This window comes from Scyliorhinus torazame, chromosome 4 (genome assembly GCF_047496885.1).
Source record: "Scyliorhinus torazame isolate Kashiwa2021f chromosome 4, sScyTor2.1, whole genome shotgun sequence".
Lineage (NCBI taxonomy): Eukaryota > Metazoa > Chordata > Chondrichthyes > Carcharhiniformes > Scyliorhinidae > Scyliorhinus > Scyliorhinus torazame.
In genome coordinates this window covers 61,988,459-62,004,726 of record NC_092710.1, presented here as the reverse complement: position 1 = coordinate 62,004,726, position 16,268 = coordinate 61,988,459, and the positions used below count along the sequence as shown (strand labels likewise).

General features: G+C 50.3%; 1 pseudogene; it reads left to right on the top strand.

Annotated features, from left to right (window-relative positions):
- The window catches only part of LOC140410256 (NACHT, LRR and PYD domains-containing protein 3-like), a 143,132-nt pseudogene that overhangs the window by 72,547 nt on the left and 54,317 nt on the right, over positions 1 to 16,268 (top strand).

Genomic DNA, 16,268 nt, shown 5'->3' with positions numbered 1-16,268 from the left:
TCGCCCCCCCCCCTCCTCCGCGCGCACACGTCGCCCCCTCTCGCGCGCACACGTCGCCCCCTCTCGCGCGCACACGTCGCCCCCTCTCGCGCGCACACGTCGCCCCCTCTCTCGCGCGCACACGTCGCCCCCTCTCGCGCGCACACGTCGCCCCCTCTCGCGCGCACACGTCGCCCCCTCTCGCGCGCACACGTCGCCCCCTCTCGCGCGCACACGTCGCCCCCTCTCGCGCGCACACGTCGCCCCCCTCTCTCGCGCGCACACGTCGCCCCCTCTCGCGCGCACACGTCGCCCCCTCTCGCGCGCACCACGTCGCCCCCTCTCGCGCGCACACGTCGCCCCCTCTCGCGCGCTCACGTCGCCCCCTCTCGCGCGCACACGTCGCCCCCTCTCGCGCGCACACGTCGCCCCCTCTCGCGCGCACACGTCGCCCCCTCTCGCGCGCACACGTCGCCCCCTCTCGCGCGCACACGTCGCCCCCTCTCGCGCGCACACGTCGCCCCCTCTCGCGCGCACACGTCGCCCCCTCTCGCGCGCACACGTCGCCCCCTCTCGCGCGCACACGTCGCCCCCTCTCGCGCGCACACCGTCGCCCCCTCTCGCGCGCACACGTCGCCCCCTCTCGCGCCGCACACGTCGCCCCCCTCTCGCGCGCACACGTCGCCCCCTCTCGCGCGCACACGTCGCCCCCCTCTCGCGCGCACACGTCGCCCCCCTCTCGCGCGCACACGTCGCCCCCCTCTCGCGCGCACACGTCGCCCCCCTCTCGCGCGCACACGTCGCCCCCTCTCGCGCGCACACGTCGCCCCCTCTCGCGCGCACACGTCGCCCCCTCTCGCGCGCACACGTCGCCCCCTCTCGCGCGCACACACGTCGCCCCCCTCTCGCGCGCACACGTCGCCCCCTCTCGCGCGCACACGTCGCCCCCTCTCGCGCGCACACGTCGCCCCCCTCTCGCGCGCACACGACGTCGTCCCCTCTCGCGCGCACACGCCGCCCCCCTCTCGCGCGCACACGTCCGCCCCCCTCTCGCGCGCACACGCCGCCCCCCTCTCGCGCGCACACGCCGCCCCCTCTCGCGCGCACTACGTCGCCCCCCTCTCGCGCGCACACGTCGCCCCCCTCTCGCGCGCCACCACGTCGCCCCCCTCTCGCGCGCAACACGTCGCCCCCTCTCGCGCGCACACGTCGCCCCCTCTCGCGCGCACACGTCGCCCCCCTCTCGCGCGCACACGTCGCCCCCCTCTCGCGCGCACACGTCGCCCCCCTCTCGCGCGCACACGTCGCCCCCCTCTCGCGCGCACACGTCGCCCCCCTCTCGCGCGCACGAGCGCTTGCAACGTCGCCCCCTCTCGCGCGCACACGTCGCCCCCCTCTCGCGCGCACACGTCGCCCCCCTCTCGCGCGCACACGTCGCCCCCCTCTCGCGCGCACACGTCGCCCCCCTCTCGCGCGCACACGTCGCCCCCTCTCGCGCGCACACGTCGCCCCCTCTCGCGCGCACACGTCGCCCCCTCTCGCGCGCACACGTCGCCCCCCTCTCGCGCGCACACGTCGCCCCCCTCTCGCGCGCACACGTCGCCCCCTCTCGCGCGCACACGTCGCCCCCCTCTCGCGCGCACACGTCGCCCCCCTCTCGCGCGCACACGCCTCCCCCCTCTCTCGCGCACACGCCTCCCCCTCTCTCGCGCACACGCCTCCCCCTCTCTCGCGCACACGCCTCCCCCTCTCTCGCGCACACGCCTCCCCCTCTCTCGCGCACACGCCTCCCCCTCTCTCGCGCACACGCCTCCCCTCTCTCGCGCACACGCCTCCCCCTCTCTCGCGCACACGCCTCCCCCTCTCGCGCACACGCCTCCCCCCTCTCTCGCGCACACGCCTCCCCCCTCTCTCGCGCACACGCCTCCCCCTCTCTCGCGCACACGCCTCCCCCTCTCTCGCGCACTCGCCTCCCCCTCTCTCGCGCACACTCGCCTCCCCCTCTCTCGCGCACACGCCGCCCCCTCTCTCGCGCACACGCCGCCCCCTCTCTCGCGCACACGTCGCCCCCTCTCGCGCGCGCACACGTCGCCCCCCTCTCGCGCGCACTACGTCGCCCCCTCTCGCGCGCACACGTCGCCCCCCTCTCGCGCGCACTACGTCGCCCCCCTCTCGCGCGCACACGTCGCCCCCTCTCGCGCGCACTACGTCGCCCCCCTCTCGCGCGCACAACGTCGCCCCCCTCTCGCGCGCACACGTCGCCCCCCTCTCGCGCGCACACGTCGCCCCCCTCTCGCGCGCACACGTCGCCCCCCTCTCGCGCGCCACACGTCGCCCCCCCTCTCGCGCGCACACGTCGCCCCCTCTCGCGCGCACCACGTCGCCCCCCTCTCGCGCGCACACGTCGCCTCCCCTCTCGCGCGCACACGTCGCCCCCTCTCGCGCGCACACGTCGCCCCCCTCTCGCGCGCACACGTCGCCCCCTCTCGCGCGCACACGTCGCCCCCGTCGCCCCTCTCGCGCGCACACGTCGCCCCCTCTCGCGCGCACACGTCGCCCCCCTCTCGCGCGCACCACGTCGCCCCCTCTCGCGCGCACACGTCGCCCCCCTCTCGCGCATTACGTTTCCCCCATCTCTCGCGCGCACACACACAGAAACACGTCAACCCCTCTCAAACAAACGTGTATGAAGCGTGGGGGGTATATTTCCTAGCTCTAAAATTCAAACAGGACGAGACAGTATAGATGCAGGAAAGATGTTTCCGATGGTGGGTGTGTCTAAATTCTTTTGTCTCACAATTAAGGCTGTCTACTTAACTAATCTGGCTGGTTTCCAGAAATACTAGTTTAGTTTTTATTAAAATGGCTTTCATCAATTTTAGCAGAAAATGCTTAAGAACATATATATTTAAATTACAAAATGGTAGTCACACTAAAACTAGTCATTTTGATATTGCCAACAGTGAAGCCATTGATCCTGGCACCAGGGAGGCAACGTACCATCCTGGAATCATGACTGCCTTTACAGAAATGCCTGTCTGTTCTCCTAACTAACGAATCTCCACTCTATTGCTCTTCCCTTCTTCCTTCTCTCCTGTATAGATGAACCAATCTTGGTGCTACTAACTTGCAGTCCTCTGCAGAACCAGCTTCCAAAATGGAAAACAAATTTCTGAGGGGGACCCCAGAGGTCTTATAGAATAATAGAATCATAGAAATTACAGTGCAGAAGGACTTCTGCACTCCCGACCTGGTTCTCTTGGGCTAACTGGCTTTCACTCATTCTTTCTCTGTCTCCATGCTTCTAAGCTGCTCTATGACCTCCCCTCTGAACATAGTATCCATGTCGCCCTCAGCCTTGCGTATGCGCCACAAATACCCCAACGCTGTCACTGGTTTCCCTTATTCCTGGTGTTTCTCACTTAAATTCAATACAGCTACTTCTTTAAAAATTGTTTTCTAATTTAGAGCAACTTAAAGACCCAACAGCAGTTTCTTGGCAACCAATGAACTTGGTTTTCTTGTGTTGTCGCTATTCGCTTTATTACTCAACTTTTGAACTCCGCATGGGCCCATTCAGAGTAGCTGAATGGTCCACTGCTTCTCAGACTGTGGGTAAGTAGAACATGGCTACTCCACTCTGGAGCTACAGACTGGACTGAATTGCGTTTGCCAATTCTTCTTGGTGGTGGTTACTGCTTCTGGGTCCTCTTTCACACACTCCAGCAAACTGATAGCTGTGAAATGCACCTATATCAACTGCTTGGCAGGCAGCTATGCTCGCCATTATACCACCATCACTGCATTGAGGGAATTTTGTGGTGTAGGTATAACCACCGTGCTGTTAGCAAGGGCGTTCCAGGATTTTGACCCAGTGAAGGTGAAGGAGCGGCTATATAATTCAAAGTCAGGATGGTGTGAGGCTCGGAGGTGAACTCCCAGGTGGTGATGTTCCCATGCATTTGCTGCCGTTGTCCTAGGTGGTAGAAGTCACGGGTTTGGAAGGTGCTGTTGAAAGGGCAATGATACATTGCTCTCCATCTTGTAGAATCTTGGCATTTTACGTCTGGTGCAAGGAGTGAATATTGAAGGTGGTAGGCGGAGTGTCAGTCAAGTTCACTGCTTTATCCTGCTTGGTCTGGGTTGTACTCATGCAGACAAGTGGAAATTTTCCATTACATTCCTGAATTGTGCCTGTGGAGAGTGGACAGACTTTGGGAAGTCAGGAAGTGAGTTACTCGCTGCAAGATTCCGAGCTCTAACTTCTTGGAGCCGAAGTATTTATATGGCTCATCTGTTTCTGGTCAATGGTAACCTCCAGGATGTTGATGGTGGGTGTTCGGAGGGATGGTAATACTATTGAATGCCAAGGGAGCTGGTTGGATTCTCCCTTGTTGGAGTTGACCATTGTATGTCTGTCACTTGTCAGCCCAACTGTGAATATTGTCCCATGTCTTGTTGCATATGGACATGGACTGCTTCACTATCTGAGGAGTAAGGAATAGTGCTGAACATTGCACAATCATCTGTGAAAATCATCAGGCCTGATCTCATGATGAAAGAAAGGTCATTTATGAAGCAGCTGAAGATGGTTGAGCCTAGGACTGTAATCTGAGAAACTCCTGCAGTGATATCCTGGAGCTGAGATGTTTGGCTTGTAATAACCACAACAATCTTTCTTTGTGCCAGGTATTTCTCCAACCGACAATGACTTCAGTTTTGCTAGGGCTCCTTGATGCTATACTTGGTCAAATACGGCCGTGATCTCAAGGGCAGTCACATTTACTTCACCACTGGGGTTCAGATTTTTGTCTATGCTTTGGTGTAATGAGTTAGAAACATACATAGAAACATAGTAGATCGGAGCAGGAGAAGGCCATTCGGCCCTTCGAGCCTGCTCCGCCATTCGTCACGATCATGGCCGATCATCCAACTCAATCGCCTAATCCTGCTTTCTCCCCATATCCCTTAATCCCATTCACCTCAAGAGCCATATCTATCCGCCTCTTGAATGTATTCAATGTCTTAGCCTCAACTATTTCCTGTGGTAATGAGTTCCACAGGCTCACCACTCTTTGGGTGAAGAAATGTCTCCTAGTCTCTGTCTGAAATGGTTTACCCTGAATCCCCAGACTGTGGCCCCTGGTTCTGGACCTCCATCTTCCCTGCATCCACCCTATCTGGTCCTAATAGAATTTTATAAGTCGCTATGAGACCACCCCTCATTCATCTGAACTCCAGTGAAAACAATCCTAACCTAGTCAATCTCTCCTCATACGTCAGTCCCACCATCCCTGGAATCAGCCTGGTAAACCTTTGCTGCACTCCCTCGAGAGCACAAAATGAACAGCCTATGGTAAAACTGTCAATGATGTACAACAGGATTTTCCGCTCAATTCCAACTGTGAAGATCCGCAAGCAGCAGGGAATTCCTTGAAATTCCCTCAAAATATAACAATAGCCACACTTGCAGTAAATGTAGGGCCTGTTTAATAGGTAATAAAGTGGGAGACTCCTCCCCTATAAACTCGGAGAACAGGGGCATTTCAACTTTGTAATGGGATAGGGTGGCAAGGTGGTGCAATGGTTAGCACGGCAGGTTCGATCCCTGCCACTGTCCGTATGGAGTTTGCACATTCTCCCCATGTTTGCGTGGATTTCACCCCCACAGCCCAAAACATGTACAGCGTAGGTGGATTAGCCACGCAAAATTGCCCCTGAATTGGGAAAATAAAATGGATACTCCAAATTACAAACAAAAACTTTGTAACAGGAAAAAAAAAATTAATTCATGGGAAGTGGGCATTGCTGGCTAGGCCAGGATATATTGCCCAGTCCTAATACCCTCACTTTCCCAAGAGAAGTTGTGTGTGGGCAATAAATGTTGGCCTAGCCAGCAACGCTCACATCCCATGGACAAATAAACTAATTTTGAGAGGGGTGAAAGTGTTTTTTTACCAGTAGTCAAACCCGTTCATACTGCTTAATACTTCCTTTTCCATTCCATTGAAAGGACAATCAGGCGAGGTGTAGTATCTTGACTTTCCCACCAGCGGTGGTTTTCTGACCCAAAAATAAACCCAGCTCCTGTTTCTTGGTGAAAGGTCAGCCCATTTTAATGTGTTTCTCTCTCTGTTTAGGCTGAGTGGCAATAAACTGGGAGATTCAGGAGTGAAACTATTGTCTGTGTCTCTGAGGAATCCGGACTGTAAAATACAAGAACTTCAGTAAGTACCGGATTGTGAGATTGTGTTTCTAATAATTGGATGTCTTGCAATGTAAATTATTATCAGCAATAGTGTCATTAATAATCACCGCACATTATCATTGTTATCAGGATTAGTGTTATTAACAAACAGCACAGATTTACTCTGATTGCTGTAATCTTTCTCTCTCTCCAGACCAGATAGTAATAGACTCCCCTCCTCTCTATGCAGGAATGAAACATTTAAATAGTAATTGAGAATTTTTCTCAATGACATGCACCAGAATAAAAAGATGGACAAAACAATTAAATGTTTATACAGTTAACCATACATGACATATCACATTGAATTTAGTTTAAGTATTCATTCAGATCATTGATGCAAGCTTGCAAGCATCTCGGTTTGTTAAAAATAGAAAACTGCAATTTATCGGTAAGGCAGTTAACAAACTACATTTAATTCTGGAGCTACATCCCAGGGGACTCACCCCCAAATTTGTGTTAAGCGAAGCTTTGTGTTAGACCAGGAGTCCCCATTCCCACATAATGCACCTCTTATGTAACTCAATGCCGACAATCATTGCCGATCTCAAAAACAATTCATATAACAAATTGCACTAACTGTCTTTAAAAAAAAAAAATCATTATTTATTTTGTTCACACCTTACAATGACCTGACCGTGTAACCTTGCATTGTAAAGTGTACCATGCTCCATGATTTTACGCTGATGTGGTCGAACTCCTTTATCGGTACAGTCATATGACTAGTTTAGAAATATTCAACTGATCCAGAGTTACGATTGCTGTATTTCAGTTTATCACAGGCATCATTCTATGGATTTGCTATTGTGCAGTAAGAATGATTAACAAATTCAACATGAATTTGTGCTATCTGAGTTTGAATCATTGCAATTTCACGGTGTGAAAATGAATAAACTATCGGGAGCCTGTGAATATTGAGTCAACTGATTGTAAAATGCATAACCTGAGATTTCTTATGATAAAGGAACGCCTAATATGGGTGGAATGGAAGGCAGCACAGTGGTACAGTGGTTAGCACAGCTGCCTGACGGCGCCGAGGTCCCAGGTTCGATCCCGGCTCTGGGTCACTGTCTGTGTGGAGTTTGCACATTCTCCCCGTTTTTGCATGGGTTTCGCTCCCACAATCCAAAGATGTGCAGGGTGGGTGGATTGGCCACGCTAAATTGTCCCTTAATTGGAAAAAATGAATTGGGTACTCTAAATTTAAAAAAATATATAAATACAAAAAATACGGGTGGAATTAAAGCACAGTGGTTAGCACTGTTGCTTCACAGCGTCAGGGACCCGGGTTTGATTCCCGATTTGGGTCACTGTCTGTGCTGAGTCTGCACGTTCCCCATGCCTGCGTGGTTCCCTCCAGGTGCCCCAGTTTTCCATTACAAGTCCCGAAAGACGTGCTTGTTACATGAATTCCAATTTTGAATTCTCCCTCTGTGTACCTGAACAGGTGCCGGAGTGTGGCGACTAGGGGATTTTCACAGTAACCTCATTGCAGTGTTAATGTAAGCCTACTTGTGACACTAATAATGATTATTATGTCTACAATATCATTATCTGTCAATGTGTCATTAGGACAGTGAGTAAAAACAAAGTCAAAGAGGAAGGTGTAAGGAGCATCTTAAAGAGACTGGAAAGATCGCGGCAAAGAGGATTAGGAAGGGAATTTCAGAGCTTGCAGCCCAGGAGCTCGAGGCTCTGCTCAGCTGCCAATAACTATAATCACAGAACAAAATAGTCTTAATTATGGACCTATTAATGATGTGCAGTGTTTTTAATAACACTGATACTGATAAAACTGTAGTAGCAGTATCTGTGTTATTAAAAACACTGCCCATTATTTATAGACACATAATAAGCTTGGCCACAAAGTTGATCGCCATGAAAGAAAAGGGACTGGCAGCATGGATATCAACTTGTCTGAGTGACAGGAAATAGACAGTAGTCGTGAACAATAGTTTTCAGATGGGAAAACATGCAATTGGATTCCTCTGCAATCGGTGCAGTGTTAGTATTACATCACATATATTAATAATTTAGATTTGGGAGTATCTAAAAATGAGGTACAAACCTGGTGAAGCTACAGCACGGGGCCACTTGCATTCCAAACAGCAGAAGTAGCAGAAAATAGAGCTAAGTAACACCAAAACCAATGGATCAGATCAAAGATCTGCATTCCAATTTTGTTTGGCAATCACTTGCTAACGAGTATGATTGTCCATCTAAAACTGTGTTGCTGGCCGTGGGTTCTGTGGGTCTTTACATGGCTGATAGCCTGATATAAGAGCTGCATCGTTCCCGCGCTCTTGGTAGGTGTTTCTGGGAGGTGGGATCGGTCCTTGCCTTCTAGATCGCTGGTATTCTTTTCTCAGGCTCCTATTCCAGCCTTATTCTTGCAATCAGGTGACCTCAAATTGTGTCCCTTCAATCAGGGCGTTCCTCCAAGTTGATCTCTTCTGAGCAAGGGTCTCCCTGACGGCACGGTGGCACAATGGTTAGTACTTCTGCCTCATAGCGCCAGAGACCCGGGTTCAATTCTGGCCTTGGGTGACTGTGTACAGTGCATTTTCTCCCCATGTCTGCGTGAGCTGAGCAAAAAAGGATTTGGTTTCGCAGTCAGGACTCCTGACATCCGAAGCACATGGTTGGCCAGAGGAGTTGGTTTCAGATGATCATGGCCTGGATGCTGGTGCTTTTACGCATTCTACCCATCATTTAAGGATGGCCAGGCCCACAAAGATGCAGCCGATAGCCACCACTAAATACATGGCCATATTTATCAACCAGTCCTTCCAACCTCCAAATCCCCAGTTACCCCAAGTGCCAGGGTCCTGCATTCCGTCCATGTGATCCCGTATGCGATCCATAAATTTAGTAATGTTAGCGGTTAGGTCTTGAACACCCATGATACACTTGCCCTGTACTATGGCGCATACCCCACCCTCACGGGCCAGAAGGTAGTCAAGAGCATACCGGTTCTGCATTGCAAACAACCGCAGCTGAGACAATTCCTTGGTTATTAAAAACAGCCAGGGGCTGTTTAGCACAGGGCTCAATTGCTGGCTTTGAAAGCAGGCCAGCAGCACGGTTCGATTCCCGTAACAGCCTCCCCGGACAGGCGCCGGAATGTGGCGATGAGGGGCTTTTCACAGTAACTTCATTTGAAGCCTACTTGTGACAATAAGCGATTTTCATTCATTTTTCATTGCCCCGAGGGCTCCCAAGGTTTTGTTTCCCAGGATGGTAAGGCCACAAATAAAATAATTCCTCTCGCTAACCGCCAAGGAACCCCCCCCCACACCTCCCAGTTTATCCAGCTTTGGAACGCCCATTCGGGCCTCCCAGCAATGCGGAAAGCCCTAGTCCCAACAGTGATATGAGAGATATTCGCCCAGCCACAAAGGAGCTGGAGGCCGGCGTTCAATGGAACAAAGGTGGTGTTGTAACAGACGCAGTGGCCGGATGCCTGAGTGATATGACACCTCCTGTCCGTACAGGTGGGGAACAGACATGTTATATTTGTTTCCACCTCTACCAGCAAACAGCCATATCCTTCACTGCTGAAGCAATTCTCGTACGACCAGGAGTCTCTATTGGGAGTGAAGTGGCTAGGTATGTACTCCCTCCACCGTTGCAGCCTATCATACTGTGAGTGGGAATTATCCCGAGGAAGGGGAAGGCAAATAGCCGGTGGTACGGAACCCGGATCATAAGGAAGAGTGACTTGCTCGGGCGGTGGCTCGGAATCCTGACACTAAACCACCGTTTGGGGAGTGCCCCAAAGCGGTGAAACAGAAAATAACCCAGACACCGATACGGGATTCGGGTTCCAGACAACCCGTCCCTGGCCATACAAGCGGTGGTAAATCTGGTAGAAGAGCTTCATACTACCCGGGTTTTCCTCAGCCTGGGTCCTAAATGAATTAAGTGTATCTCCTGATAACCTACGTTCTAGTTGTACTCCCCTCCTTACACTCCCCGTCCTCTCTCTATTCCCCCTCTCTCTCACAACCTCTTCCTACCCTCTCCTGACGGTCTGATTTTACCTTTATGGCACCAATCTTAACACATCCAAAATCAAATTTACATGTACTCCAAACACACGGCAATGTCCATGTAATGTTCCCTTCCCATCGCCGGGACCGGTGCAATTGCTTCATGAGTCCTGCATTGTCCGTTAACCTGATGACCTTCCATGAGTCAATACCATGTCCTCGTATATGGGGGCAGCGAAGAACATCACGTCTGCATGAACGAAATGTCCTTGTAGTTTGGTTGGGGTCACTCCAAGCGAGGCGAGGCTGAAGATTACACAGGCGGTGCGCAGCCACCCCATCATGCTTTACACCTGTAAAACAGCGCTGGGGAAGGGAGGCCGGTTAGTAACCGACCTTTTTACAGTGGTAGAGGTGGACCCAATTTACAGTGGTGGAGGTGGACCCAAGCACTCCGCCCCTCCACTTTAACTGCAGCGGGGGTGGTAAGGAGAACTTGGAAGGGCCCCTCCCATCGTGGCTCTGACCCTTTCCGAATCCAATTTTTGACCATGACATAACTACCGGGCTGCACTGAAAGTGAGCTAGGTAATGGGGGCGGTGGCGGGTGAGCCGCGCGGACCTGGCCATGGAGCTCCTTGAGGACCTTAGTGTGGGCTAGAACATAGGTGGTCATCCCTTCAGTCATATGGTGAAACTGAACCAGTCTGGGAACATGCAGGTTCCAGGGAGTTCTAAGAGGCCTGCCATAAAGGATCTCGGCAGGAGAGAGCTGGTCCGGTCCCGCAGGTGTAACCCGCAGCTGGAAGAGGGCAACGGGGAGCAACTTAAGTCATGTCAGTCCCGTGTCTGCTCTTAATTTAGCCAATTTAGTTTTGAGGGTCTAATTGTGTCTCTCAACCAACCCGGCCGCCTGCGGTCTGTAGGCACAGTGTAACTGCTGGCGTATGCCCAATTGGGAGCAGAACTCTTTGTTAATCTGTCCAATAAAATGAGTCCCGTTATCAGAACTTAACTGAGCTGGTATACCGTACCGGGGAATGATTTCCCGCATCAGAACTTTAACCACAGTAGCAGCTTTATTATCGGTAGTCGGATACGCCTCGACCCATCTGCTGAACACATCCACAATGACCAAAACATATTATAACATTGACACCTTTCCAACTCAATGTAATCCATTTGCAGCGTCTCAAAGGGACCATTGGGCAACGGGGTTTGCCCCATCCCACAAGGGATACCTTTGCCGGTGTTATATTGCTGACAAATCAAACACAGATTACTGATACTCTGGGCCAACCCCTGCATTTTAGGGTGCCACCAAGTATCCAGCAACAAATCACTGGTCCCCCAAGCCCCACAATGAGTTTCAAAGTGTACACATTCGATGACCCATAAAGCCAGTGCATCAGACATACAAGTCTGATGTGCTGGCGTGGTCCATGAAGAGGAAACAGAATCATATGTACAACCTAACCGTTTCCACATTTGTTTATCACTCTCAGGAGCGTCCTCCTGTAACCTTATGACGTCTTGGATGGTTGGCATTGGCTTGTCAGAAGCAGACCTATTTATAGCAGATAGTTTAGTCTGACTTAAAATTTTAGGCACCATCACTTGCTGAATTTGCGCGGCTGTCCGCGCTGCACAATCTGCTTGTTCATTACCAACGTCAACTGGGGTCGAAAATCTGCGCGGGCATAAGGAGGGCCTGCAGTAGGTCATTAACTAAACCCCGGTGGGATATTTCCGTGCCGGCCAAGATAAGGAATCCCCTATTCTTCCAGAGCTGTGGGTTGGCTGAAGTAGTGTTAATCGTTTCAGGGACCTCAAAATATTTTATGGAAGTGCCGTCTGGCGTGTGGCGTGACTTGAAGTGCGTATTCTGAAGTGCGTGATCCACTGCCCTCCTTACCATAGGCCCCAGATCCTTGGCATGGTACTGGTCGTGGACCTGACGTGTAATATGAGGGCCCACAGAAGCTGACTGTGGCCATAAATGTGGTGGTATTGTAACAAAATCGTCTGTACCTTCTTTTCCCGTGACTGTGGCTGTAACCTTGACTGGCCATTCGGTCCCAATTAATGGCCGGTATTTGTCCTCCAACTCCCCGTTTTGTCCGGTTCTGTCATAGGCCAGGGTAACGTGGTGCAGTGAATGTTCAATGTCTAACGTCCACCACTGGGGAGTGATAGAAATATAGCACTCTTGTCTCATCCTCCATGATTGAACCGTTACCCCTTCGTCTCCGCACTCTAGCTGTAGCTGGAAGATACACAGTAAATCCCCGGCCAACAGTTACAGTCCAATCGAGTAGTCACCACAAACTGATGATCTGCAGACTTATTCTCAGAAGTGACTGTCACAGGTTCAGAAATAGGATACTCACACACCTGTCCTTGGAACCCCGACAAATGCTGGGTGTGGTCGGATAGTGGTAGTCGAAGTTCAGATTGCACCGAAGACATGGCTGCTCCAGTGTCGATTACAAATGGGCAGCGTTGATCTCCTATCTGCAGAGAAATAATAGGTTCCCTGTACGATTGGAGAGTCCTTATGACTAAATTAGCTAGTCAATCTTGTGTTGGGAAAGGGTTTGCCTGGGAGAAGTCAGTGTACCTAGTCTGTCCTCCCCTTGGTGGTTACCCCCTCCTTTGGGTCGGGTAGTCTCCTTCTGCTGCCCGTCTTTTAAAGGGTCATTCCTGTTGCCAATGATCTGCACGGCCACAATTAAATCATGTATTGTTCCCTCTATATCTGCCCCGTTCTCTTTTCCCAGTAGACCAATGGCCCCTCAGAGGGGGCGGCAGTTGTGAAGCTGTTCGTGCATACGGTGGGCCATAAAGAGGAACTGAGGGTCCATTTGGGTGGGTTTGATATCCTCCCCTATGTTGATCCACCCACCCAAGGTCACAATATTGGAGTTCCAGCTGGTAAGCCACCGTATCTGCCGCTGGTTGGAGTCTCAGATCATCCTTTTTCATTACATACTCAGTCTTAATCTTTGTAACTGAGCCTCCTTCCTGGCCTACACCCTCCTTCCAATACAATCTGACTGCCCTGGCCATCTGAGAAGGGTCGTTCTCTGTCCAATTCATGTTATTACATTTCACGGCAGTAGCCACAGAAGGTGGTAGGCAATGCATTAACATAGCACAATATTGAGGGGAATTCTGACCATTTTGGTACGGCAAGTCGTCTGACTGCCCACGGTAGATTTCATTAAAACGTTCCAGAAATTCCTCTGGCTCTTCAGTCTTTTTAGGTTTGAGGTCTAAGATAGCAGAAATGTTTATGGGCTTTTGAAATGTGACATTCAACGCATTCAGGATTTGTGCCCGTCTATCATCGTCCAAAGCGTGGGCTTGCTTAAGTGCGGCGTGGCTAGCATAATTCAAATGATTAAGATGATTGCGGTACTCTGCTGGGGTTAAAACCTGCTGGACTAGGGTCCAGAGGTCCCTTGAATCAGCTTGATAAACTGAAATGGTAGTTCTCAGATAATCCACGAAAGCAGCAGGAGATTTCTTCCTGTCTGGGATTGCAGCCAGAATAGCCATCATCTCACTGGGTCTCCATGGGAAATAAACATCTATCGTGGGATGGACGGTCGCCGTTACAGCATCAGGGTTTGGTATTTTCCCAATCTGCAACTGTCTCAGAGTCTCACTAGGGGGCGCTCTAGCTGATTCCTCTGGCTCTTCAAAGACTTCGACATCCTTCCCTTCCACTAGGGGGAGCTCCAGCTCCTCAGAACCATTCCCATCCTCTTTATTTATTCTCATACTTTTCTGTCCTACCATATCGGTCTGAAGGGATCTAGGTGGTATGCGTGATTGTTTCTGGATAGGATCAGGCCCCTCTCTCATTGTCCGAGATCGGGTCCTAGAGCTAACTGGGCTTGTTGAACTCCTCTTCTCTAACAGACGGTGAAGATGCTGAAACAGGACCCAATTTATCAACCAAAGGGGCTGGAGAGGCTGGCATGATTTGAATCTGGGGAGCAGTGACTGGATATAAATTATGATACCCTGGTGGTTTCGGAATTAGTGCAGACAATGCTACTGGTGCAGTCGGGCCTCTACCCGACATGGTCCAATTTTCTGGGTCCTCAACTCCTTCTGTCAATGCAAGGCCAGCCATTGAACTACGTAGCTCCTTTTTTTTTTTACTCGAGTCCACCCTCTCTTTACTTGCGCGTTTTTTGAATGCACACTCCTTTTTCAATCTCTCCAGAGTTTTCTGGTTCCCCCTTTCACTAATTGGAATCCCCATTTTAAGGGCATTTTCTTGCCAACTTAATAACATGATCTTATCCCTCTCATGTTGACAATATTGTCCCCGTAATCTTATTAACTCTTTAGCTTTCATACTTTGGCTCTCTTTTTAAAAAAAATTATTTGCCTATTTATAACCAATGGCAATTTGTGCTGCTTGGCAAAATTATTTAAAAGGTTTTAAAAGTGTTCTTTTAAAACTTAAAATGTTTGAAAATTCAAATTGAATTACTGCAACCTGCAAGCTTAGATCTGATCTCAACTCCGAACTGAATTTACGATTTGCTTAACACAAACTTCTAAAACTTTTACAACTTAATTAATTCTTTATCTTAACAATTTTTCTTTTAACAAGTTTTTCTTACATTCACAAAAATGTTGGCTGCTATCAATGAGGGAGCAGTTAGCTGCGGTGATTTATACCAGAGCAAAGTCAACTGTCATCTCCAGATTTACACTTTTTAAAATGGTGTCAGTGAGTTTCTTTAAGTTTCTATTAATTCACAAATAAAATGAGATAAACATTATTTCAAGTAATTCAAACTTGAAGATTCTGGCAATTTCAATCAATTGCTTGCTAAAATAATTAACTTTTATCAAAGAGGTGGAGAAATCCACTGGTTTCCTTTAATTAATTCAAAACGTAACTTTGCTGGAGTTTCACTGACTCGAAAGAAAGGTATCCAATTACACCGCAAGCTGCCTGTTATCTCGAGGCCCGTGTGAGAAGCACTGTCTGTAGTCGTTAACTTTGGCTGCTGCTGTTAACCCTTTGAGAGACTTCTGATTTAACTAACATGCAGCATCCAGTTCTATGGATGTTCTTTTGTTTTGAAATTTATCCAAACATTTCCCCACAATCTCTAACTAGTCCTCAAGACTGTGTTTCTTGCCACTACAGTCCAAGGATACAACTTTAGCTTAATCAACTATAGATTTAAAAACACTCATGGAACTGAACCCTCCGCGCTGAGGTCCCATCAGTTCATCAAAACACTCATACATGGAATTAAACCATCAATTTGATGTCCCATCAATTCCAAAATTAACCCAAAACCGAACTATCAATTATGATATCCTATCAGTTAAATTTTCTAATCCCCAGACTGACCTTTGATTTCGTCGAGACGACCTTTCCGTACCAACTGCGAGTGACCAGACCAATCAGACCATAAGAAGAGGGGAAAATCAATGTGCGGTCATTTTCCAGCTACACATTGTGGGCCCGTTTCCACTTTCCTTGTCCAAAATCAGTCTAATTCTGATTTTGCAGTTGGTCGATAACCGTCTGGAGAAATCCCGGGTTGCTGGCACCAACTGACAAATGTTGAATTCTTTACCCGTCAGTCTGGCCTCAGTAAAACTCGAGATGGATTTGTAGGCTTAGTATTATTTATTTTAAGCAACTTGCAAGTCTGACTCACTTCTCAGGGACACAGAACACAGAACCAGTCTCCTGGATCCCTTGGAAACGAATGAGGTCCGAGACAAAGGGATCTCTGCAAATACATTCAAATGGCATCAGGTTTCACATACACGATTCCCATAGGTCATCCTATACCCCTCCTGACCTGGCCATACATCCTAATTGGCTCACTTCTTATTCCTTAACCCTGGCCCTCTTGTTACCCAGCATCCTTTTCTCCTCCTCTACCAGACACCCCTCCCCCCTTCCTTGCCATGCTTGCTGAAATCCTTTGTCTGTGAACTCACTCAAATTAGACTGGCCTACATCTACATTACTGTAACTAATATATTTAAACTAACTATTT